This window comes from Diachasmimorpha longicaudata, chromosome 4 (assembly GCF_034640455.1).
Source record: "Diachasmimorpha longicaudata isolate KC_UGA_2023 chromosome 4, iyDiaLong2, whole genome shotgun sequence".
NCBI classification, from domain to species: Eukaryota; Metazoa; Arthropoda; class Insecta; order Hymenoptera; family Braconidae; genus Diachasmimorpha; species Diachasmimorpha longicaudata.
Window position 1 is genome coordinate 4992876 of NC_087228.1, and position 25369 is coordinate 5018244.

General features: G+C 36.9%; 1 protein-coding gene across 6 annotated transcripts in view; it reads left to right on the top strand.

Moving 5' to 3' along the window:
* The first annotated feature begins 613 nt into the window (after positions 1-613).
* LOC135161407 (rho GTPase-activating protein 23) overlaps positions 614-25369 on the top strand; it is a 121039-nt gene continuing 96283 nt past the window's right edge. For 4 of the 6 annotated variants that reach the window (XM_064118942.1, XM_064118945.1, XM_064118947.1 and 1 more), the window contains exon 1: positions 617-999. The gene's annotated coding sequence lies outside the window, so the exon portion shown is untranslated. Of the gene's footprint in view, positions 1000-25369 lie in introns of all 6 variants that reach the window. The other 2 variants (XM_064118948.1, XM_064118943.1) reach the window with 2 other exon arrangements.

The window sequence follows — 25369 nt, forward strand, 5'->3', positions numbered from 1 at the left end:
AAAAGAGCTTTCAACATCAGGATCAAGCCAGAAATCAGTGAAATTAATTGACACTTGACACACTAGAGTAAGAGTACTAAAAAATTCCCCCTTAATCGGAACTATCTTAATTAACTTTCAAAAAGTATTAATATCTTTCCAAACATTCCCATCCAACAAACAAATAATACAACTTGTTTCCTAAACAATAGATTACCTTAAAGTGTGAAAAAATCCAGATCTTAATCTGTAACTTCATCGGAAATGTTCATTTTGCCACAAGACATTGTGTTAAATTCCGCTTTAACTTGACAATCAAAAATGCTAATTGAATTTGAAGAAATCGTCCTTCAAAAAGTGATCGAAATCTTAACAAAATTGTCTATTGCTCCCTGATCTAGACTTTGCCAGGCGACTAGATCTACCTTAAAGAATCCTCCATCTCCTACATTACCGACCCACCCCCAAGCGCCCCAAGATGTCCGCTGCAGTCTACCAATACTATCCCCCAGCACCAAGTGGCTCCTAACCGTTCCCCCCCAGATGTCGCAGTGGACGCCTTCTCTCCCGCCAGGCGACCTCGCACTCCATCACACCATCACATCTGCCTTAATCCATGTGTGTATTCACCGCATTCGAGCAACCGTAGTGACGATTAATATACGCTAGCGTGCGGACGTACATCGACAGTGTATCCCCCATTATCCTCCATCCAAACATTGTTTTTCCCTCATCCCCGCCAGTGTACGTAATCGACAAAGTTGACCTCCAAGTGCATCAAAATCCCCCAAAACCAATCGAACAACCACCATTGTTTACTCCCGAAATGTTAAAACAGTTATAAATTCTTTCAATTATGCGTACAGACGCGACGCCCGTGTGCCACAGTTGTCGTGTTCCTCGTCCCGGTGTCCGGGAGTGCAAAACGACTATCGTGATTTCAATTAGTGCCCCAGGAAGTCGATGAGGGAATCGTCGTGCTGGCGACAAGGAACGAGAAACCCCTCATAAAATTTCTTGGTGAGTACAACTCCAAACAAATGAAAAAAAAAAACGGAAAGACTCTCCGGAAAAAATAGAATCTCACTCTCAACTGTTTTCTTCCCCCACCGCGGAAGTCCCCCAAATTCCGACTTTTCCGTTTCTGAGAAAAAAAATTTCTCATCCAAAAAATATTTACCAACAGCAGGACAATTTTCTCGGCATTGGGATATCCTGAAAGGATTTGCGTAGATTTACCAGTGGCAAATAAATAAATTTGGCAAATGAAATTTTCTTTTTCCAATGGGGTTTCCTAACCCCCAAAAAATTCCCTTCTTCGGCATTTTTTCTCCTCGTTTCTCGTCAGCCGGGATTCTCATACATTTAGCTGTGCACTTCTCCCCAGGTTCTCTCTCATTCTCCCTCGTCTCCTGAGCGTCGCATCTCTCTTCGTCGTCCGGGGAACTGAATCGTCCGGTGAAGACACTCGAGGGGGGGATCAAGCCTTCTCGAACCCCTTTTAAAGAGCACGAACCGACGGGACCCTTTTTTTATTAAAAAAAAAAACCACTCGGTGAGTCGATCCGAATGTCCATAAGGAGTGCGATCTTCCTCTCTGTCTCCCCTCCAGGTTAGGAGGGGGCGAGGGGGGCTGGTGGAGGTTTTGTATCCAGTCCCCCCTGAGTATAAACTGTATACTGCAGTCTTTTACCTGTAGCCTTTTCTCGAGGCACCCCACACGGCCTTGAGTACAACTCCAATCCATCTTGTCTTTTTTATTCGATTCTCTGAAAACTCGATAACGTACCCAAACTTGTTATTTTGCACGTTTCGAAGAGCAGTAATTTTATTTGCAGTGGATAATGTTGGATTATGGACAGGAGTTGTTGAATGGTGTAAAAACTAATTGAGATTAGCCTTTAATTTTTATTGAAACGCATTCGGAAGGTGTATTTTTGTCTTATGACGTCTCCAGATGAACTCACTCATGGCAATCAAATTTTTTGCGTTCTGGGCCTATTCGACAACAGGCCCCTGTTCATTCATCACTCTTTCCATCGACATAAATTATTCTTCTTATCCTGATGATGTCTTCCAGGAAAAACTATAGAATACCCCGATAGAACGGATTACTTAGTGCAAATGAAAGGATTTTTGTTGTAGGTGAGGGCGGATTTAGTTCCATCGAATGTTTATTCGTTAATAGTTAACGAATTCCTTTTGGAATAAATAAATCGTTCTGAGAACTTTCTTTGACTGGAGATTCAACATACAAAGGAGCGATTCGTTAACTATTAACGAATGTTCAGTTGTTCATCTTCAACTCTACCACTCGTTAATAGTTAACGAACTTTGTTTGGAATGAATTAATCGTTCTGTCAACTTTGTTTGACATGACATTCGCCATTCGTTAACTCAGTAACAAGATAAGTTGACTTATCTCTGACTCGACTTTTTGAGCAATATCTCCGAATCTACGACAGATAGCGATTTTTTTATGATAACATTTATTGTACTCCTCAATTCGCTCAACAAAAAAGGTAACAGTAAAAATTTTCCTATCTCCCCTAGAATCCGAGATATTCATCAAAAACGTGTGATTAGTCGAAAATGACATCTCATTTTACCTCTTCGCTACTGAGCTATTAGATTCATTTGTTCATATTCAACTTTACTATTCGCTAATAGTTAAGGAATTTAGTTTGGTATGGATAAATCGTACTGTCAGAGGGGACTGAAAACAGTCAGGGATATAATAATAATTTTTTTACATCCGTACCAAGTATTCTCAGTATATAAAAAGGTAAATTGAAGGGTGGGAGAACTTCGTGGAGTTTATTGGAAGGGTTCATGAGAATTATTTTACTACCAAGGACGAGTTGAGATGATCTCCTGGTGGGAAGAGTGGGCATAATATAGGTACAAAACAAACCGTGCATGTCGACCGCAATAATGATGTTAGGATGGTCGTTGGGGAGTCACGAGGCGCCGGTACTAACGTTCACTGGGCGATCGTTAGTGGATGGGTGAAAATTTTGGGGGGGATTTTTTGGGGTTAAGGGGGACTTTTGTTATTCCGGGGGAAAACCATAACGACGTTGAGGGGGGTGCAGGTATACACGAATTTATGATGATTTTTTAAAGAATAATTTCAGTGGCTGGGAAATGATTGAATACTTTTATTGACATTTCACGTTTATTTGTAGTGGAGGGGCAATGACATTGACAACGTTATCAGAAAATGACTGATTAATTGGTAAAGTAATTGAGGGAATAAAAATTAGTTCATTGAGATCGGGAAACTGAGCAAGAATTTATGATGAATATTCCATGAATTTGAAGTCTGAAAAATAAAACTAGAATAATCCATCAGCGTTGACCAGTTGACAGTCAACATTTTTATTTTTCCCATTGACAATGAAGCTATTTAAAAATAGCTGTTAGATGCACTCGACTATGACGAGGCAAATTCCTCGTCCTTGTTCTGTTCACACATAATTGTCTCGTATTTTATTCTCCAAAGACGACTTCGACAACACAAAATAATGAAAAAAAGATAATATTTTCACAGCCGATAAATCGTAATCGTCGGTGTTTGTCTTCCATTATCACGTCCCGATGTTGACATTAATACACTCGGTATTGAGTCTTCAGGTACAGTTTGTACAGGCACATGTGGAGGTTTCTAGTCTGTGATTACTCGGAGCTGTTGTAGACTGCATTGCAGTGTCGACCTGGTACCCATGTGTCTCTATCCGTTACGAGATACAAAGAGCGAGGGAAAAAAAAATTGTTAAAGATAGGAAAAATAAATAAATAAATATGTGACTGGTTGGAGCCTCTTGAGGTTCTGCAGCCGAGTGGAATGTATTACAGGTATTTACTCATTGCCTCTCTTCAGGGGGGCGGGGGGGGGGGCTTGGGATACTTGAAGACTCGAATGGCGTGAGTGTCTGTGGATACCAGCACAGGGTTTACTAGGAAGACGTGTAAAACTAAAAATGGACGACCTTGACAATCGATTTTTTTCCTCATTGATTTTTTTTTTCTTTTTTTTTTCGGATAAATGGGACTCGCTGGTGGGAAAAAGTGAAATTTTGGGGCCTTGAATTTTTAGGAGAGTGAAGTTTCATTTGAATAGGGATAGTGGCATGTTTTATGGCCTGTGGTGAGGGAAAAAACAGCGTGGGATTGTTTTTAAATTAAAAATTTGGAAATTTTTCGTTCAGTGAAATTTATTATTATAAAACTTTAATTGTGAAAAGAAATCGCATAATTACGAAGAGTACATTTTGCAAGAATATACTTTAGTGCATGATAAGTTCAGTGGATAATATATATAGAATAAATAGAATATATATAAAACATTGTACGGATCGTGTATTATATATATTATATGTATTTTCAAAGTTATACATATAGTTTTATTTTATTGTCCATATGTATACCCTCTCGGGTTTTTAAATTACGTTTCCCTTCCCTCTACCCCTTTTAGTACATATCTCGTTACATAGAATTACAATTATTTGTTTGTACACGAAATTATCAATATATATTATGCACTAAACTTATCATTCAGTGATGCAAAGCATTACGTGAGTATTTTAATTGAGGATTGGGGGGAATTTCAATTTGAAATTGTCGGACATTCGTCCCAACAATTTCCTAGGTAAGAAATGGCCTGATGACTCGCTTTTAATTCTACTGATTTTTCCTTAAAATTTTGATTTTTTCATCATGAAATATTTCAAAATTTCCGTTGAACCTTCAATGAACTGAAAATTCTCAAGAATTGCACGAGAATTTTCAAGCAATAATTTTTCCAGCGCAACATTCGACTAATTCTTCTCTCGCATGACTCACAGTTAATTAGAAATTAATTCTTGATTATTTTGATACATAAAATTTCCAACGCGACATCTTATTTCCATTCACAACACTTTTTCACTTCCCTAAATAATTAAAAATTAATGAGCCGTGACATCACTGTCGGGACGTTCGTGTTTCTAGCTCTCTCATTTCTAATGCTGTTTTATGATTAAAAACAATCCATCCAATCATTTTTATTTAATTGAAAAATCTCACGCAACATCTCAACACTGAGAAAACATTTTTTTACCTTAAAGTGTCAAAGATCAAATTACTTCACTTTTACCCAATGCATTTCTCTCAATACGGAAGCATTACCGTATCACAATGAATGGAAAACTGGCTTTGATTTTTTTTTAAACCAATCGACGTTCAACTCGTCTTTTAAAACGATTGCGGGTATCGACTATCGGGGCAACATTGCACCGAGTGGAGACTCGATCGTTTCTACACGCCTTCGAGATAAGATAACGCACATTATTTTTTTTTTCAACAGTTTCTTTTATTTTTTTTTATTTTTCCTTTAGTTGGAATTGTCTCGCTCTATTCTTTCTCTTTCATGGACTAGATCTTTCTTCTCGCAAATGATCGCATCGGTTCATTCGACGGAGGGGGGAAGAGGGAAAGGGGGGTCTAGGCATAAAATCTTTCGAGGTGTGTGTGAGGGATACGTTTTCTTTTGTTGAAACAAAAAGATGAGGTGGTATTTTGAGGGAAAAAGGAGAGCTAGTCACAGTCGATCGGATTATTACTTTCACCAGACAGGAATGATGACGTTTAAAAAATGAGGATCTATCGCATTACCGTTACGTTACATGGATCATTGTTCTTCGACATTGTTCTTGATCATGGAGTTTTTGATTTTTTTTATTCAATTAAATAAAGATTCGTGAGACGGGAGATCTGAAGAATTTATTTAAAACGAGGAGGCGACAGCTGTTGTGCGAGTGTAGAGGAGTTATTGTATAGGTGTATTTTATTAGGTATCAATAAATTGATGGCGAGCTTCTGAATGATTTTTACAACGTTTTTTTCTGTTAATTTATGTCTAGTAAGAATAGGTATAGATGTCAATAGGGGAATTACAAAACAAGATATCTTAGTATTTGATTGAACAATCTTTATTTGTTTATTTCTATTTAAATGGAAATGAAATGAAATTAATAATTCAGTCAATAATTAAATTTAATTTAAATGAAATTTAAATTAAATAAATAATTCGGTCATTTCTGAGATGTATCACGTAATAAATGATTATTAATCATTTTACAATAAAAATTGAATATCTACGAAATTGATTGTTTAATTAAGCTCATTTTCAATAACATTGGTCGTAGTGATTAAGCGAAGGTCTCGCCCCAATTTTAAGGTGATTAAGAAAATGTTAAAATTTATTGGAAAATACTTTTCTTTTGTGTTTCATAAATAATTCGGAGTTTTCGTTCTAAAAATAGTCAGTTTGAGGGCAAATCAGTTGTACTTCTGGTTCTGTTCGATGAACCAAAGATAATTCAAGATAATGTCTAGGTATAATTCACTGCATGCAAACGAGACTAAAATCGGCGACTTCCTGACGAAAAAAAAATCTTCTGCAAATATTTTTCACGTCACGTGTTGGGAAAAAAGTGGAAGAGATTATGCCGGAGCTGATAAAGTTGTTTATAAAGACATTTTCATGTGGACTATTTCATAAATATTCCCAGAGCTACAAAGCTAATGGCAAAAATCCCTTCAAAAATTATCTGAATTTGTTATCGTTCAAAAGGATCTTGAAAATTTATTCTGAAATATTTTATTTGCTTCGATCCCATAACTGGTGACGCGTTTTAGGGATTCAAATATTTAATTTGAGGATGAAACATGTATGTTTATTTGAGATAGTGCCAAGGAATAATTCACCGCATGCAAGCGAGAGCAAAATCGGTTTCTCCATCAGGAAAAAAAATATCCGACAGATTATTTTGCCAACACTTCGAAAACTACTTCCACTTTGGTTCGACGACCCGAGGATAATTTGGAATAATGAGTAGAAATAATTGACCGCAAGTGAACGTAAAAAATTAATAATCATTCTCTGACTGAAAAAAACTAATTCAGACTGAGCATTTTGTAAATATTCTCATATAAAAATTTCTCCCGGATATATTCACGTTAATTTTTCCTCATCTTTACAAATTACATTTTTTTATTCAGAAAATCGTGTGCCTGATGATGAATCCGCTTGATAACTTCCGTCTCAGCTAGATAAACAGCGGAAAATCCCAGGAAATAATAATTTCCCACATTGAAAAATCCAGCAAATATTGTCTTTATTTTATTGCTCGTTTTTTATTATTTTATTGCAGGGATTTTTTTCCAAGTTCCAACAGAGAACTCAAGTCGCATTGTTAATTTATCCAACAAATGTCTCGACAAAGTCGCAAATAGATTTTCTAAAAATGATGGACAATCGCAGTAACCGATGATGAAAATAATAATTTTCCGTCATGAAAAATCCAGTAAATATTTTCTTTATTTGATCGTTCGATTCTTAAATTTTTTTTCTATTTTAGTGCGGCATTTTTTTCCAAGTTCCAACAGAGAGCTCGAGGTCGCACTGCTAATTTATCCAAAAAAATGCCCCGGGGAAAAGACGCAAAAGAATTTTCATAAAATTTTGGGCAAGCGGAGTGACCGATGACGCAAACAACGCACACTAGTATCGAATAACGAGTGATCTCATAATATTAAAATTACGCAATGCAGTTGCCGATGGGCCGGTTGGCCTCGTGGTCCTCCGAAGGGATACACAATATCCCACCGTAAACGAAACGAAAATGTGGCTATCGTACCGCTGTATCAAATTCAACGAGAGCCACAAGAGTGGTTTGGGATTTTTCAATCTCTTTCTCTCACTCCAACTTTTTTTTTTGCGCATAAAATTTTTTTCTCGCTTTTTTATTCGCATTATGAGACTTTGCGTGGCTCCCAGGAGGAGTTTCAGATATACTGTTATTCGCAGTTGAAAATAAAGGGGGAAAAAATGAAACGAAGGATGGGATAAAAGTGGAGGAATAAAAAAAACAAGCCCTCTCGACCGGGTCTCAGCACGAATCGTGCCTTTTAACCAGAGCCGAACTCTTGAGGCTGAGGCAGTTCTCTCGGTTCTTTTCACTCGAGAGTCCAAAGGATTTATCACATTGCAAAAGTCGATTTGAACCGACCATTTACTTTTTACCGATTACGCGAGACACATTGATTTTGGGAATTTTTTACCGGAAAATTTTAGTCTTCATTTTTTTTTTTCTGGGTAAGTTACCGACGCGTCGAGGGCTGCGGTTCCAAGCGCCGGCCCTGGACTTGTTATGGTCGTTAAAAGCAAATCAACCGTTCGACGATAAATTTTTCCCCGAAATCGTGGAATAATTTGAAAAAAAAATAGTTATGATTTTTTAATTAATAAAAATTTTTTCTCGCAATAATTATCAGCGTGGGAATTTTTTCGGTGAATGTAAGACTCGAAAGGAAATTTCCCGCCTTCACCCCCGCCCGCCCTCCGGATGTAATCGTTTCTGATTAACCGAATAATTATCCGAGCAATTTGAATTTATTTCATGCCATAATATTCGTGATGATAATAATATCCACCCGGAGATGATAAAAATAAAAATCTGATATACATGTGAGGGAAGATGCACGCATTTCCCATTGCCATTTCCTACCAATATTTTAATGTAATTCAACTTCACCATACACTCGGTGATTTTTTTTTAATGGCTGAATGCACACGCAATTCTCCGACGTGATATTAAATTAATGTAACGCAATCCCCCTCCGGTCCGTCGGCCAACGTACTGAGATCTCAATCTGCTGACAGTCGCTGCATCAACATATTTATTTATATATTTCATAAATTCCGATAGTACGTGATAAAATATGTTTTGGATTCTGCGCTTGGAAGGATTGGATTTTTTTTTCAAAAAGTACATGATATTTCAACTCCAATGGGGGAGAAAAATTAACCGAAAATTCCGTAAATGTTTGGTAATTGTGTTGATGACTTCTGGAAAATTACTGTATCGATGAGTAACATTTGTTAGGGGTTTAGAATAATTATTTACACTGAGGGGAAAATTTAGGAGAAATTAATGATTATTTTTTGATTCAATCACTTGGTCTTGTTGAATGGTGTCAATGGAATGATTAATTGCTACAACGAAATATCATCGAAAAGAAAAATCATTAAAAGATGATCGGAAGATATGTGGAAGATAAAGTTCTTGTTTCTCATTTATTCTAAATTTTACTTGAAAAAATATTTCCAAATAAAAAATGATTTACCTATCACTTTTTTAAAACTATAAATTCATTCCCGAAGATCTTCCAAAGATATTTCTTATCATCAGTGAGATCTTCCGAAGATCTTTCGCTGATTCTCCGGACGATTTTTGAAAACCTCTAGCAGATAAAATATTTCGTGGGGCTGGAGGGTCACGAGGGTAAAGAAAAATGGTCAGAAGGATCGAGAGGGTCACTTTGAAGAGCTTGAAAACCCCTTAAAAATCGATAGATCGAATGTCATCGAAATGAGAAGACAAAAGAGTCACAAATTGATCTGAATAAATTTTGAATTCTGTAGTTTCTGAAAGTACTTGATATCAAAAATTGAATCTTTACGGATTATTTTTTATGGGAGTAGTCGATTAACTAACTGACTTTCTCAATTAAAAAAAATGGTTGACTAAGACATGTCGTCGTTGACGTTTTTTAAACTAAAAATCCTCTACCGAAGATATTCCAAAGATGTGTCTTATCATCACTGAGATCTTCCGGAGATTTTTCGCTGATTCGAACGATTTTTGAAAATCCCCAGCAGACCAAAAATCGCACGGAAAGAAATTTTAGATAAAAATTTGAACTCCAGGGGGCGAAACGAGGGTTGAAGGTTAATGTGTCACAAAAATTAGCCTCTCAAGTCTAATTTTTCCGACAAAACTTGACCTAAAAAATCGTTGATTGTCATTTCCTCCCACGTTTCGCACTCTCTAGGTCTAATTTTTATCCAAAATTTCTTTTCGCGTATGATTTAAAAAAAAACGACCTGAATCAACTTTTGATTGATTCAATCAATTGAAAATTGATTCAGGTTTCAATTTTTAATTGATTCAATCAATTGAAAATTGATTCAGGTCGTTCTTTTAGAATTTTCGAGTTTTAGAGTTAGAGAAGAGTTTTTTAGAATTGAGGAAGAAGAATTGAAAAAAAAATCCAAATCTCCTGAAATATGCAAAAATTATGTATCAAGAGTGAATATAGAAGCTGAAAATCCTAGAAAATTCCAGGACTGGTGGACAGGTGCATCGTCACGGTGGAGAGGATCTCTGGTTCAACGAACGGAAATATGGGAGTGAGAGAGACAGAAAGAGATGAATGTACGCGCGCAGAAAGATTTATCTACGAGTCGGTCAACGCATTCGATCGTTATTCTGACTACTTCTGTATATTCACGGAGAATATACATGGGTTTGCATGCAACTGGGCGTTAATAGACGCGTAATTTGTCCGCGCCTGGAATTTCAATTTTTTTTTATTCCATTTTTTTTTTTATTACGGGGAGGAAGACGTGAGGGGGTGGGTGGTACGTGTTGGTTTTACGAGCACGTTTTGTGGTCAGCCTGGAGGGTCTTCGTTGACGGTGGAAATACGTAAATTTAGGGGGAGGGGGGGAGAAGATAAAATTAATGGGAATGTAAAAATGTTGGTTGAGGTGTTTTCTACGGTTTATTGGGGATTACGGAAGTAGACGGGACAACGGGGGTTTGAAATTCTTTCGGTGTGTTATTTATTATGATAATTAGTGGTGTGATGATGATGATGATGATGTTGATGGGAAATGGGTAATTTTGCGGAGGGGGGTGACAAGATGTAGATTATTTTCATTGAGGGTTGCGGGGGAGTGTTGATTTTGGTTGATTTTTGGGGAAGAATTGGGGATTTTTAGGGTGTGATCGAGCCTGGGTGGAAGCAATGTTGATTCCATCGTTGGATCCTGTATTGACCCAACGTGAACCGCAGTTGCTCCAGGCCCTCCAGGAGCAGGACAGAATGAAGCTGCCTTTCATTATCGAATTCAACACGGAAAGAAAAATTCTTAAAAAATGACGTGTCTGTTCCGTAATCTGCCAGTCAAAACCATATTCGGTAAAAATTACGGAACAGTTACGCACTTTTTCAATGAACTTTCGGGCAAAAGTCCAAAACGTTCCAGAAAAAGTATGGAATATTCAGTTAAAGAATACGTTGCTGTTTCGTAATTTTGACTGAATACTTTTTTCACTGGCAGATTACGGAACAGGCACGTAATTTTTTAAGGATTTTTTTTCTCCGTGAAGACTGATTCATACTCAGACGTTAATGTAACATTCAGCTCATACAATTATTAGGTTCATTTATAATGTACCTCAATGTCCCGAATTATATTTCTCCAAAATACTTCAAGGAGTTGTCAATGATAATTAATTGTTGGGGAATTGTCGGGCAATTCAAAAGGTTCATCGAGAATTGTTGGTCAGACCGTTTGTCCGAAATTTGTAAAACTAAATTGAAAATAATTTATTTAAGGAAAAAAATCCCCGATACGAATTAAATATAAATCTTGACCTCCACATCGAGCAAAATATTCGGTAAAAATGACCAAACTTAAGTTTATTTTCCAACTATAAACCTGAAAATTTAGATAAAAATTACGAAACGCTCCTGAAAAAATTCCGTAACAGTTCCGTAAAATTGAATGTTATTTAATCCGTCACCTCGCGCAGTATTGTCCCCTTGAAAAATAATTCTGTCTTCAATTTATTCGTAAAAACACTCTCTAATGACATTTATTTTTGTATTCACTGAACCTCTCTGTTGCCTCCACTCAGTTAATTGACCCAGAAAACCCATAAAGCGCGTAACGACGAGTGATTTTAGCCCGAGGATAAACAAAACTAAAAAGAGGGATAAAAAAAAAATCATCATTTTTGTCTCTCGTTAGATCGATAAACTTCCACAGTCGAGTAGATCGGCTCTAGGCGGAGATCGGATTTAACCGATTTGTCCCACTCTCAGGCATTGAAAACAAGGTCAGAAATGAAATCAATCGACTCAGTTAGAGGTTTTATGATGCCACCGGAGCATAACAACAAACACTCACACGCTGTCGTAAAATTTTCCCACTAAACAAGAGGAATAAAAAAAATATGAAGATCGTTCATCCTTCGGCGATGAAAAAAATAATAAATTCACGTGGGTTTTAGTTTCTTTAACACTTTCATCCCGCACCACTGACGCCACTATATTTTAAAATTCTACCGGCGAACCGGTGGAAGGACGTTCCCTTATCTCGACAGAGTGCCACGAGGTCGTGTATCCTTTTATTGCGTGTCTATCTACTGTACATGGTGTTGGGAAACCCTCGGACACGCTTCAGGAGTCGCGTTATATTTCATTTGAAAAAAAAAAAAAAGAAACAATAAAAATCCATGACTCGCTACCAAACATAAATTTCCTTTTATTTATCGGCAGTGAGAATTCGAATAAATGTACCTTGTGAGCAAGAATGATTTTTTTTAAAACGCGAAACATTCTTTTAACGGAATATTCCCTTTGTAATTTATCGGGGAATTTTGTGAATGAGAAATTTCAAAAATTTGGAGCGTTAGAAACATGAGAATTTATCAGTTTTGTTGATTTTCGGATGGAACGATCAATTCACATGAATTTTTGACATATTTTTGTGCCATAATTCACCCGAAAATTCACTAATCATTTTAGAATAATAATTTTCTCTAAAATCTCGAAATTCTTCATTAGCATTATTTTTCATCCCTCAAATACATCACTAATTTTTATAATCCATTTGTTTCTCCCCGGAATATCCCACAATTATGATCTGAAAAAATAAAAAATAAATTTCTCTTGAATTTTCCTGAAATTTAACTAATTTTTCATTACTTAATTAATTAAAACCATTGGCCGACACTCGACCAAGGGTTCTCCCAATCTCAAACTATGAAAACCTCCAAATTTTCCTCTCCGTTTGCGTTATATACTAAACTCAATTTTTCATCCCCCTCCCCCCCTCAATAATTCCCCAAATTACCCACCTTAATATCCAACCGAACAGCATTTCACCTAAAAAATCAATTAAATTATTCCATTAATGCAAACACTCAATGCACTTTCCTTTAGCACTTTCTTTTCACTCGACATATCAGGCCTCGTTAGCTTACAAAATCGTTACTTCCGTCACAACACGACCGTGGAAAGGGGGTTGGAGAGGGAAATACAAGATTATATCCCTCCTCGACGTTTCGATTCACGATAAATTCAGTATTTAATAGTCCCGGTTTTCCTCGGGCAATACTGTGATATAAAAGTTGGATTCATCGTCCTGAATCTTCTGGGTCAAACGTGCAATGCAGAACCAGTTATTTGATTGAGGCTTATTAGCGCATCGATTCCTCTCCTTTTTATCTCCGTCGTGGCTAATATTGTGGTTGTTCATCAAAACGGATATGGAGACCTTGGGAGAAAATTGATGCAGACGTGAATTGCTGGGAAGGGGAGTGGAGGGGGGGGGCGGATGAGGAGGTCTCCTCTCCCTGTCGCGGACGTTTTAATCTACCGATGGGATCTTTCGGCCCTTTTTTCTTTAACGAGCCAGCTCCTTGGCTTCTGTTCTCAGCTCCTGGATGATCGTGAACAACACAAATCGCTCGGGGGGAGAATGGGGGGGGGGGTAATGCCCCATGGTATTTTCACTTGGGAATTAATTTTGCAAGAGGCCTGGAGGACTTTTCGAATTTAGTGGAGGAGTGAATTTATGAAAGGAAATTGATCGATTTGAGTTTGATAAGTGAGAATTGAAAGGGAGAAATTTAATTGTTTCAACTTTTTTGTAAAAAATGCTAGTTTTTGGTCAACTATTTTTTTTTTGTTTGAGAACCTGTGGTTAGGGCTCTTTTTCATTTCTATTTATTTTTAAAAATTTTTTTTGGTAAACTACTACACAAAAATAGTGTTGGCATATTTTTGACGCAAAACCATTTTGTTTTTTTTTTAGTAGATTTTGGAGATTTTGTCAAAATAAAAAAAAAGAGTTTATATTTCATGGATTTTGTTTTTTTAAATTTAATTTCGAATTCAATGGGACGGAGAGATAAATTGTTGAAGGCATTTGAGGCTCTCACTCGGGTGGGTCAGTGCTGCCAACGTCACGAAATGATTTTGACAATTTTATAATGTGAATGTGGGAACGTTGTTTTGCATGTATTTTCTTGACTATCAATTCAAAAAATATGAAAAAGGTACCATTGAAGAGAGCATAGACCATTTAAATAGTGTAACTAGAGGAATATTTTAATTCATTGTCGCCTGCTCGAGATAATTATTAAAAATTATTTACAGGTAATGGAGGGGGTGATTCTGTAATGTATAGATACTCGGTAGCCCTCGGTCAAAGTCGGTTAAGGGAGGCAAATTCAGAGTCACAATATTTTTCTTGACTTGATTTTTTACTTTCGAGTGGAAATTTTGTAATCGTTTGATTGTAAATTTCCAAATTGTTTTTCAGCGCTTAATAATCGATTAGAGAGTAATTGAGACATTAATATACGACTCATCATCATTCATCATCATCACCGGTAGAAAGTAAAGTGAGAATTTTTCTTGATCAATTTTATTTTTCACGTCGACATGAAAAGCAGAAATAACGACGAGAAATAAAAATTAATGTCATTAAATTATTGATTATTTTTATGGTTTGCAAACGACTCGAGTGCCCGAAGGACTCAAAAATTATTGTCGATAATCCAGTCTCGATGGTAATCGATACATTGACGATCGATCCATCATCATTCATCATCATCACTATCAGAAAGTGAAGGATATCCGTACCAAATGAGGATTGAATCGTGAAAGTCGTTCTTGTAATTGATAACTTTTTTCGGTCCTCAATAACTATTAAATCGATGTTAAATTGCTGGAAGACATAAATTATTTAAAACTCACTATTTCCATTCACAATTTTCGGTCTCTTTTAACAATTTTTCAATCACAAATTTATTGCTTTCAGGAAATTATTTCCATAACTATTTATTTGATGTGATTTGAAATGAATATTTCATTCATCAAATTGACCATAAAATTATCGACACTCATTAAATTCAAATAAGCTTATCCATTTGAGGGGATTATCGGTAACCCAGTTGATACTGATCAATTATTGATTTACTATCATTCGATTGAGAGTGAAAGATTTTTGATTTCTTTAAAAGAAAAAGTATATAACGTTTTTCTATATTATATATTATTATATATTATATATATTACTATATTATACAATATATAATGTAATATAAGATAATATATATTGTATATTTATTATATATAATACATTGAATTATTAATTAATAAAAAAATCAATTTCTATTCTCTTCTCTCTTGAATTTTCTAAAAATCTATAAATCAATAATGACTAAATAAATCAATAAATAAATGAACGGAATAGTGAAAGGAGTCTCTTTATCTCATCGAATGAATCTTCACTTGCAACAATTTTTTTTTTTCTCTCCTCCCTCCTCTCCCCCTCTGTCAATAAGTTCAGTGAGAGGTCACGAGAATATATGTCTCCGGTAAATATCCTCACCATTAAATCTTCATTTCACCAACTAATGGACCTGGAGTTGTCGCCAAGAGAGAACTCATGCCACGGTACACATGACAATGTCAAAAGTTTATCCCTCTCCACTGGCTCATGTGTGGACTCTCTTGCTGATGCGATTCGTATCTTTCTCTTCTCTCTTCGTCGATTATCTTTCAGCGCATCTTGAGTTATTTTAACGAGACTTTGGATGCAACAAAATATACCATGGGATAGGGAAGAGATGGTAACTGAAGAAACGAATGAGACGTATGGAATTCATTCTGTGTGAGGCGGGATAAAGAGAGACAGGTAAAAGTTGAAGGAGTCGGTGGTGCGAAACATCGGCTTGTATCGTACCCCGTTATACGGTAGGCCTTTATGTATATCGATATATATCGATTTTACTCGGAGTATTGGCGATGCCAGACTTGACCTTAATCGCAAATCGCGACATTAATTTTGAAGGCAAGGCACCTCGTTAAAACATTACGCTGTGGTTATTACCGATTCTGAGGGATTTTGTCGGTGAATCGAGTGATTTATTTGGAATAATCCGGGGGGGAGGGAGGGATTTTTTTTATTTCGAATGGAAGTATTCATATTCCTTGATTTTCAGGAGAAATTATGGAGAATTGTCTGCCACGACCGCAAAAATACGAAGTTTACGGCCATTCCGAAATCAACTTTTAGAAAATCAAACAATAAATTGACCAATAAAATTTTTAAAAATCAAAAATTTTCATAAATTATTCGTCTTAATGATTTCAGGACTAATTCTGTGCGGAAGGACAACGTGAAAAGTGATTTGTTTATTAATGGGTTTTCACAAATATCGATGAAACTAATGGACTAATTTATTTATTTATTTATTTATTTTTCTAAATATTCGTTCCGATGTACTCTATATAGATCAATTAAAAGTTCTATAGGTGTTTTTCCAAAATTTCCAAGATATTTGCGATTTTCCGTCTTTTTCCAGAAAATTATGTTTGTTTTTCCACTTATTTTTTTCATCATCATTTTTAATCGTGAGTCAGACGTTTTTGTGTTTGGGAATTTGTCGAATTCTTCATTTGGGGAGGGGAGTAGGGGGAGGAGTAATGTGTACATTCGGAGAAATTACGCATTTCGGTGGTTTAACAATTTTGTTTGAAGATTTTGTATTCATTCCAGCGATTTTATTGTTGCAAATTCATGAATTTGTGTGTTCATTTGAGTTTTTTACTTTATTCATTTGTTTCCTTATTTTCGATGAAGAGAATCGTAACCTTCGTTTCATCAACTGTTTGTTATTGTTTTCATAGATCAATTGATTTTTTTTAATGAAAAATTTTCATTGCGTCCATCGAGACAATTAATTTTCTTTTGACAGTAGAAAAATATGAAAGTGCTCACTTTCCTTGTGATTAATTCGTTGGCGAACTGACGTTACGACTGAACGTTAACTATTTCCACGGAACCGAGAAGCCCCGGAGACTTACAGATTTTTCGATAAACCGTTGTTTCGTATAATTACGAGATTGTTAAAGCCCATGGGTGTTTCCCAGCTATCCTCACACGGCTGCTTCAGTTCAGCTCAACTCAGAGTGGTTTTGGGTCTCAATTACTCCCCAGGGCTGTGTGGGATTTGCCTCGGAAATGTTTAGGATAGAAAACTCGTTGAATGTTTCGGGAACGGGGGGAATTCTGTTGATTATTCAGTTGGAGAAGCCGTTTCTTTACGGTTTAGAATTTTTTAGGGAGGAGAATGGCATTCAGAGGCGAGTTGTTCGATTTTTCGAACCTGTAGAGTCATTCAAATTTATACACATGAGTTTGCAAATGTCTTCAGAACTACGAATTTTAGAAACGAATAAAAGTAAAAGAAAGTTTTCAGTGTTTTTATTCCAAATTTTTATTATTTTTGATTTTTTCAAAAATCTTGAGTCCTGAAATAAATTGTTTACATCTTATAAACAAAAGATTCTAAAAGATTACGACAATATGAACATTCTGGAGTTTTTGAAAGGACTCGCATTCAATCTAACATTAGAAATAAAAATTAATTTCAGCAATAAACCAACTCCCGATGAATAAATTATCGAACAAATCGTCGAATCCCTTTTTTCCTTCCCTCTCACCCCTTCGTATTGAACTTTAAAGTCAATTTTCTCCTCTGGTCTTTAACAATTGTATTTCCATTTTTTTTATTATTATTTTAAAGTTGTGTCACCCATAGTTTTCGGATATTTTCACTGCTAATATTTCCAGTTACATTACTTTAAATTTCTTCGATCCATTAACATTTATATTTTTCATTTGTATTGTATCTATTTTTTCAAATATTTATATATTTTCTCCATATATATGAAATTCTTAACCTCATCTTAATCCTTAAATCCTTATCTGCGATTTTTTTGTACGAAAGAGCGAAGGACATTTGGACTTATTGATTTCATCCAACAGTTTCGATTTGTTCTCATATCGTCATTAAAATCTCAATATTTAAAATAAAAATTTAACTCAATGAAATTCCAACTCTCCATACTCTCCCCAATTGTTCTTCACAACAGAAAAAAAAAATCACAACAGAGTAAAAATATCCTCCCCCGTACTCAAGCACTCCTCTAATTATGTAAATGCCGACAATTATCCACCCATTGCCACAATGATTCAAGTGTTGTTATACATACACTCGAGGTTTTTGAGAATATAATCAACCTCCTTCTCTCTCACTCATTCGCTCGTTACTCCCCTCACTTGAGTGAGCGTATGTACAGAGTGCATTCCTTTATTTTTATTTTTTTTGTTTTTTTTTTTGCTTGTGTTTGTCCGGAGAGATCGTCCTCGGGGTTGAGTAAACAATGGGATTGTGGTGTTGGCTTGAGCACTGGGATGACAGATGTGGCCGAAAATACAGTGAATGCTTACGTGATGTTGCTGGATTACTTTACGTCCCTAAATAACCGAAAAATGAGATTGGGCACTTTTTGGAACCACTCGCCAGTGAATTGAGACAAAGAACGGAGGAGAAAGGTTGAGTGGTGTTGCGTGTTTACCAATGACATTTCATGTCCGTTGATATTAATGATAGTTAGGGAGAGATCAGGAGTCGGTGGACTTTTACCGACGCAGAATCGAAAGATGTTCATCCTGACGATGGAAGTCAGGTTGATTCAGGATTGGAGATCGAGCCTGGGGGGTCCAGCGTGGAAGCAATGTTGATTCCATCGTTGAATCCTAGGTTGATCCAACTTGAGCTGTAGGTGCTCCTTCGAATATCAATTTAATCTTGAAATAGTCTTGTTCTTCCAGGCTGGAGGGAGGAGGATTTAATGAAGATTTACTTCATTGTCGAATTCCAAGACTAATATAATTATTAGATTCATTAATAAGGTACCTCAATTTACCCAATTATATTTCACTAAAATAGTTCATGGAGTTGTTAATGATAATTAGTTATTGGGGAATTGTCGGGCAATTTGAAGGGTTCATTGAGGATTGAAATTTGTAAAACTAAACTGAAAATAATTTATTTAAGGAATACAATCCTTGATACGAATTAAATATAAATCTTGACCTCCACATGGAGCAAAATATGCAGTAAAAATGATCAAACTTACCCAGCCAATTACTGATCCGGTAGTCTGATCAGTAACTAATTATAAATGAGTTTTTCAGGATCAGTGCCTGATCAGAAACTTAATGAAATTTCTACTCAAATCCAAGACTCATTCAAACTCAGACTTTAATGTTCCATTCAGCCCATATAATTATTAGGTTCATAAATAACGTACTTCAACGTGTCCAATTATATTCCACTAAAATCCTTCAAGGAGTTATCAATGATAATTAATTATCGGGGAATAATCAGGCATTTCAAAGGGTTCATCAAGAATTGTCGGTGGAGTCTCGATTGAGACTGGAAATTCCAGCCTGGACACTTGCTGATTTTTTCCAGGTTTACCCAAGCTTGGTTCAACCTTGAAAATCTAGGCTCGATCCACCTTCATCAATTCTCAATCAATCTTCATCCAATTTTCATTCCATCGTCCATTAGCACCTGGGAAACGAGGGACGAAAGTTAGTTTTATCACAAGAATTGGTTGAGTGTCATGTCATCCCTCGTTTTACCCTCTGGAGGTCAAATTTTTATTCAAAATTTCTTTTCCTGTAGCTCAAGGGGTTCAGGTAGGAATAAAGGACCGGTCCAGCCTGGCTAAGCCATGGGTCAAGCCTGGTCAAGTTTGTCAAAATCGTTAATTTCACTGCAAATCCGTAATTAATGAATAAATCACTGAAAACTGGAAATTCCAATTATCCCCCTCTAATCATCACAAATCAGGCAAATTCACCTAAACATATTTTCACTTTTCAATCCACTAAAAATTCAGAAACCCCAAGTAAAATAAAAATACCCCCAAAACCAAACCCCCTCCCACCCATCGACACTGTCCTGACAATAACAACAGACCCGATCCACCGACTGAAAAAAAAAATATTCCGATCTCGATTCTCTTTCCTCCGCAATAAAAATCAATTTCGATCACTCGAGATTTTCGAGATCTCCCCCTCCCACCTCCCCAATGAAATATAACCCGTGAGAAGTGGCTTTCAGAGGCCATCAGTGTCAATTGACTTTTTAATTTCCCAATCGCCCACTGGGCGGTCCCAAATCACGGATTTAAAAAAAGGCGATATTTCATGATTTTTTTTTTTCTCATTCCTCAAATGAAATTCAGTGAAAGTTATAACGAGTTTATGATAGATAGAAAACACGTTGGATTTTCTAAACGCGTTTCCATGTTTGACGTGCGTCATTTTAAAAATTAATCCGCACATGTCTCCCTCCTCTTGACATCTCTCCTCCGCTCCCCCTCCCCCTCCCTCCCTCACCCTATATACAGTAGAGGGTCTTTGACAGTTTCTGTTACATATGTCTGTCCGTTATGCGGTTGAATCATCAACAGATCTCTGGGATCCTTCCTAATTACAGTGAAAAGTGTCTAGCGAAATGGAATCTTGAGTCAGTGTTAGTGCACCGGGGGGGTTTATATTTCATCCCTTTTCCATTCTCTCTATTCACCTGCGTATTCCATCGTCATGCGGCTTTTGCGTGGATAGCAGAGGCGAATAATTGCGTCTCCCCAATCACCCCTCGCCGCCCTCCCTATCCCATCCCCTCCCACAGGATTTCTCGGGGTCACGAGAGAGATCTGCAGTTTCAATTATCCCTCATCTCGTTCCTCCACTCCCCAACAGATTTTATATGCATTTTTTTTTTCTTATGCAATTCTCTTGTTTTTAATTCAGTTTTTTTTCATAATTTATTGGACGTAATTGCGCGCTGTTTTGTACGGTGAAATAGGGGATTTTTTTTTTAATTCACTGAGGAATTCTCGTTTTAATGAGTGAATGAATTGGGAAGGTCAGACTGGGTGCACTGCAATTACGAGGAGTGCGTAACCCGAGTCGTCGTCTCGACTGCCTCGAGAGGGTCTACGCACTTGAATTAAGAGGATACTATGATACGTTGGGGAAAGGGGGAGGGGGATTTTTTGAGTGTCGGCACGCGCTCGAGTGTATTTTTCCGCATTTTGTCGACAGGAGACGGGGGATGGAAACAAAGTGAGTGAGTTTTTCACGAGTTTGATGAGGACAGGTGGAAAATTAAGTTGAGAATTAATTAGGTTTGGACTTTTGTGAAGGTTTGGGGATGAAAAATGTGGGTTTTATTTTTAATTAATGGAATATTGTATTTTTTGGTCGTGTTCTACAGAGAAAGACACAATTTTCCTTCATTTTCACGTCGTTTAAATTAGTTCGAGGAGTTTTTAGAAATTCTTTTTAGAAAAATCATATTTCGTTAGGTCAATGAATTTTTCCATTGGCTCTATCGAACAAGAGTGAGTGGTTGAAGCAAAAAATAATCCTTCCGTTGTATTAAATTTTTTGTCTGATGTATGTACGATTTTTAAAAAAATTTTACCCCTAAAATTAGTTTAACAAATCCGTAACTGAAAATGTTGAAAAGCACCGCATCCGGTTGATAAAATACCGACCTTAGGGTAGAGAGCTACTTTATGTTTAAACCATATAAATTTCTAACAATGGACGATATCACGTCAATAGAAATCGCTCCACCCACCGAAAATGGACCTCTAATAATAGAAAATCCACCAACGAACTATAAAATAAAAATCGTGATATGACGCATCGAAGAATAATACACCAGCCAATAGTTTGCTGACTCTCATCTCTCGGGTTCACTAACGTAGGCGTTCTCAGCTTGGGCTCGATGACCGTCGAACTCACTTCCGGTCTGTGTTACTGCACGTAGTGAGATTCAAACTCCTGATCAATTCTCCACTATCATGTCTCAGTATCGATCGATGATTCTCGCTGTATCGTACGCCGAGACGCTTCTGTTGAGATTTAAAACGTGTTTCAATTCCGCCCCGAGGAACCTCTCCACCTCCTCCTCCTCCTTCTCCTCCTCCCTCTCCCTTCCAAATCTGATGAGTCGTATTCCCATTGCACTTGACAATTTTGATCACGAGCTTCCTCACGTCGAAAATGTGGATCAGAATTCAAATGACGTAGACTGATAGAACAGAATATTTATTAAAAATGAATGGATTTTGGTCCTCAGGTGAGAAATGTCTATCCTGACGATGGGAACCAGCTAGATTCAGGATTGGAGATCGAGTTTGGGAGATCCAACGTGGAAGCAATGTTGATTCCATCGTTGAATCCTAGATTGATCCAACTTGAGCTGCAGATACTACTTCGAATGTCAATCCAATCTTGAAACAGTCTTGTTCTTCCAGGTCCTCCAGGACCAGGACCAAATGGCACTTCATTTCATTGTCGAATCCAAGACTGATTCAAACTCACACTTTAATGTTCCATTCAGCCCATATAATTATTAGGTTCATAAATAACGTACCTCAATGTACCCAATTATATTCCACTAAAATCCTTCAAGGAGTTATCAACGATAATTAATTATTGGGAATAATCAGAAAATTCGAAGGGTTCGACTTGTCATTTTCTTCCAGGTTTCCCCCTCTCCAGGTCCAATGTTTATCCAAAATTTCTTTCTATTTATTTATCCACGTCACAGTGCGACGAGTTTTCTCCCACTCAGTCAAGCTTGATCCAATCTTCATTCCATCGTTCATTCGACCCCGAATGATAAACCTTCCTTGACTCGACATTCGCCGTTCGTTAACAATTAACGAATATTCATTTTCTCATATTCGAGACCATATACAAAGGCTTGTGCAGTCACACACTTTGGTAAATCACCAAGTACTGCCTTCAGGTGGATTAAATGAACGTCAGATGCCTCGACTGTGAGAGTTTGTTGGGGGTTTTTCCTCTCTCTGTGTTGTGTGGTATTTTTCAAATGATCTTTCTTTTTCACCACTCGTTTACAAGGTGTGTATACTCGCCTCGGGTTTATCTCTCCCCACTTTTCCTCCTCCCCCTCCCCCACCCCAACCCCGATGATCACGTACTCCATTGCAATAATAATAGTAATGATAGAATAATAACGATAATAACAGCGGCAACGGTTACACCGGTGTAGATGCGTTGCGTAAGGTATTTCAATGGTTTTTATGGGGTAGTCAATTTTAGGTTATGTGACAGGTATTGTGTGGTTTTTCATTGGTGGATAATGAAGATGAGTGTGGGGAAAATATTGACTTTGATGGGTTCATAGTTTCAGCGCAATACGAGAGATCATTTCGGGTAATTGTTTTCTAATGGAATTCGCCATTTAAAAGGTGGAAAAAATTAAAAGAATTTTTCTAATTTCACAAACATTAAAAAAGGTTTTTAAAATTATTTTTAAAAAATTTTGAAGAATTCGTAGAAATGGCAAGAGGTTCTGGAAATTTTATAGGCATTCGGGGTTCCCGTAATTCGGGAAAATTCAATCGATTTTTTGTAAGTAATTTATAAAAAAATAAAACGTGACGAAAAAATTATGATTTTAAAGAGCGAAGGGAATAAATAAATGTTGCGCATAAAAATTCAAAATAAAGGAAATCTTCCACTTTCATCATAATTCATCAAGTTAATTTTCCATTATAAATTTTATATCAGCCACTGAATCACCAATAAAACCCGAAAAAAAAATCATCGAGCACATAATTTTCATGATTCACACAGCAATAAAATTTCAATTTAAAAATTTCCCCTCGCATTAAAAATTCAACTTTTCCTTTTTCGCTTGGGCATATCCAATGACAACTTGGCCCACTGACACACTCCCGAAAAGAAACTAAAAATCGACACGCACATATGGTATTTATGCAAGCGCAGCAAATACACCACTTTCTACACAAACGTACAATTTTCCATATTATTTCAACATTTCTGCCCCCGACGGTAGTGCGTGCAGGTGAAAACTAACTATTCATCTGAATAAATAGATGCAGAAACAACTAATGCAATAAATAAATATATAAATAAAAAACATTAATGTAACTCCAGGTCTGAATCATAAATCAACTCGACTGAATGAAAATAGTATACGATTGTAACATTGTCACTGGAGTTTTGCACTCTCGGAGACAGCGGAGGCGGCCCCAGCGACACAAAGGTGAGTCACGAAAGACCATCGGGGTTAGAATCGACCTTCCGGTGCGCGCGTTTCACCCACACCTTATGCACACAGATATAACAAAAAGCCACACGTGGTTGGATAAGTAACATATGTGGTTATAAGGTCTGTCGTGGGGCCCGGGAGGGTCCAAGAGAGAAGGGAAAAGTGGCCTACGGCGAGGTTTGAACGAGCTCGTTGCTCTGCCTAATCGACGATCGTTATCCACAGCCCCAACAATCGATACCCTTTTCCGATCGAGAACTGTACTCTATCCACCGCCCAGCGGACACAGCACCTTTTATTTCTCCACTATAATAGAGGTGTATAACCCAAAAGACGAGAAACTCCAGGCGACTTTGGAATATTCCAACCGCCTCCAACATCGGGCCCCTCCTGACTTTCGCAAAATGCATTCGATAGGATAACGATACTTCGGGTATTCCGTCAGTGGACCTCGGGACCGTACGGGGCCCAAACCATTTAAAATGGCGCCTCAACCCCCAGGAGTCACAGTCTCCAGAAAAGATCTTGAAAATATACTGAACTTTAGGGGTTCGGTTATGGAAAATTGGGGGTGTCATTGTAATCATGGAAGGATAGAGAATGTTTGATATGTGTGGACAAAAATGAATCGTCTGTCTATAGATGTTTCAGTCCATCTCAATATGTTGTTATAGTTTTTATAGTTTTTCTCCAAACAGTACCAAAATGTTTAGAATGGTTTTAATAAATACAACCAGAGAAGAAACAGAAAGGAATGACTGAACAAGGGCCTTTTGTCAAATGTGTCTAGAGTGTCAAATCTTTGGTCACTGAGAGTCAGTTGATCTGGAGACATCAGACGAGAAAGATATACCTTCTGCGTGTGATAATAAAGAATTAAAGTTAATAGTTAAATCGTGGCAGAATTGGTGCTATCGTAACTATCGAGAGTGCATGGTATGTGTGGACAAGAATTAACCATCTGTCCATAGCTCTCATTAGTCCATATCAGTATTTAATAGTTTTTATGAGAACAGTGCCGGAATGTTTAGAATAGTTTTAATAAACAGAAACAGAGAAGGAAAAGGAAGAAATGAGTGAACAAGGGCCTTTTGCTGAATGGGTTCAGAGTGTGAAACTTTGGTCACTAAGGGTTGGTTCCTCTGGAGACATCATAGGAGAAAGATATACCTTCTGCGTGCGATAATGAAGAATTAAAATTAAAGCCAAATCGTTTGATATTGGATTATGGACCGGGATTGTCTCAATAATATAAAAACGATTAAACTATGAAC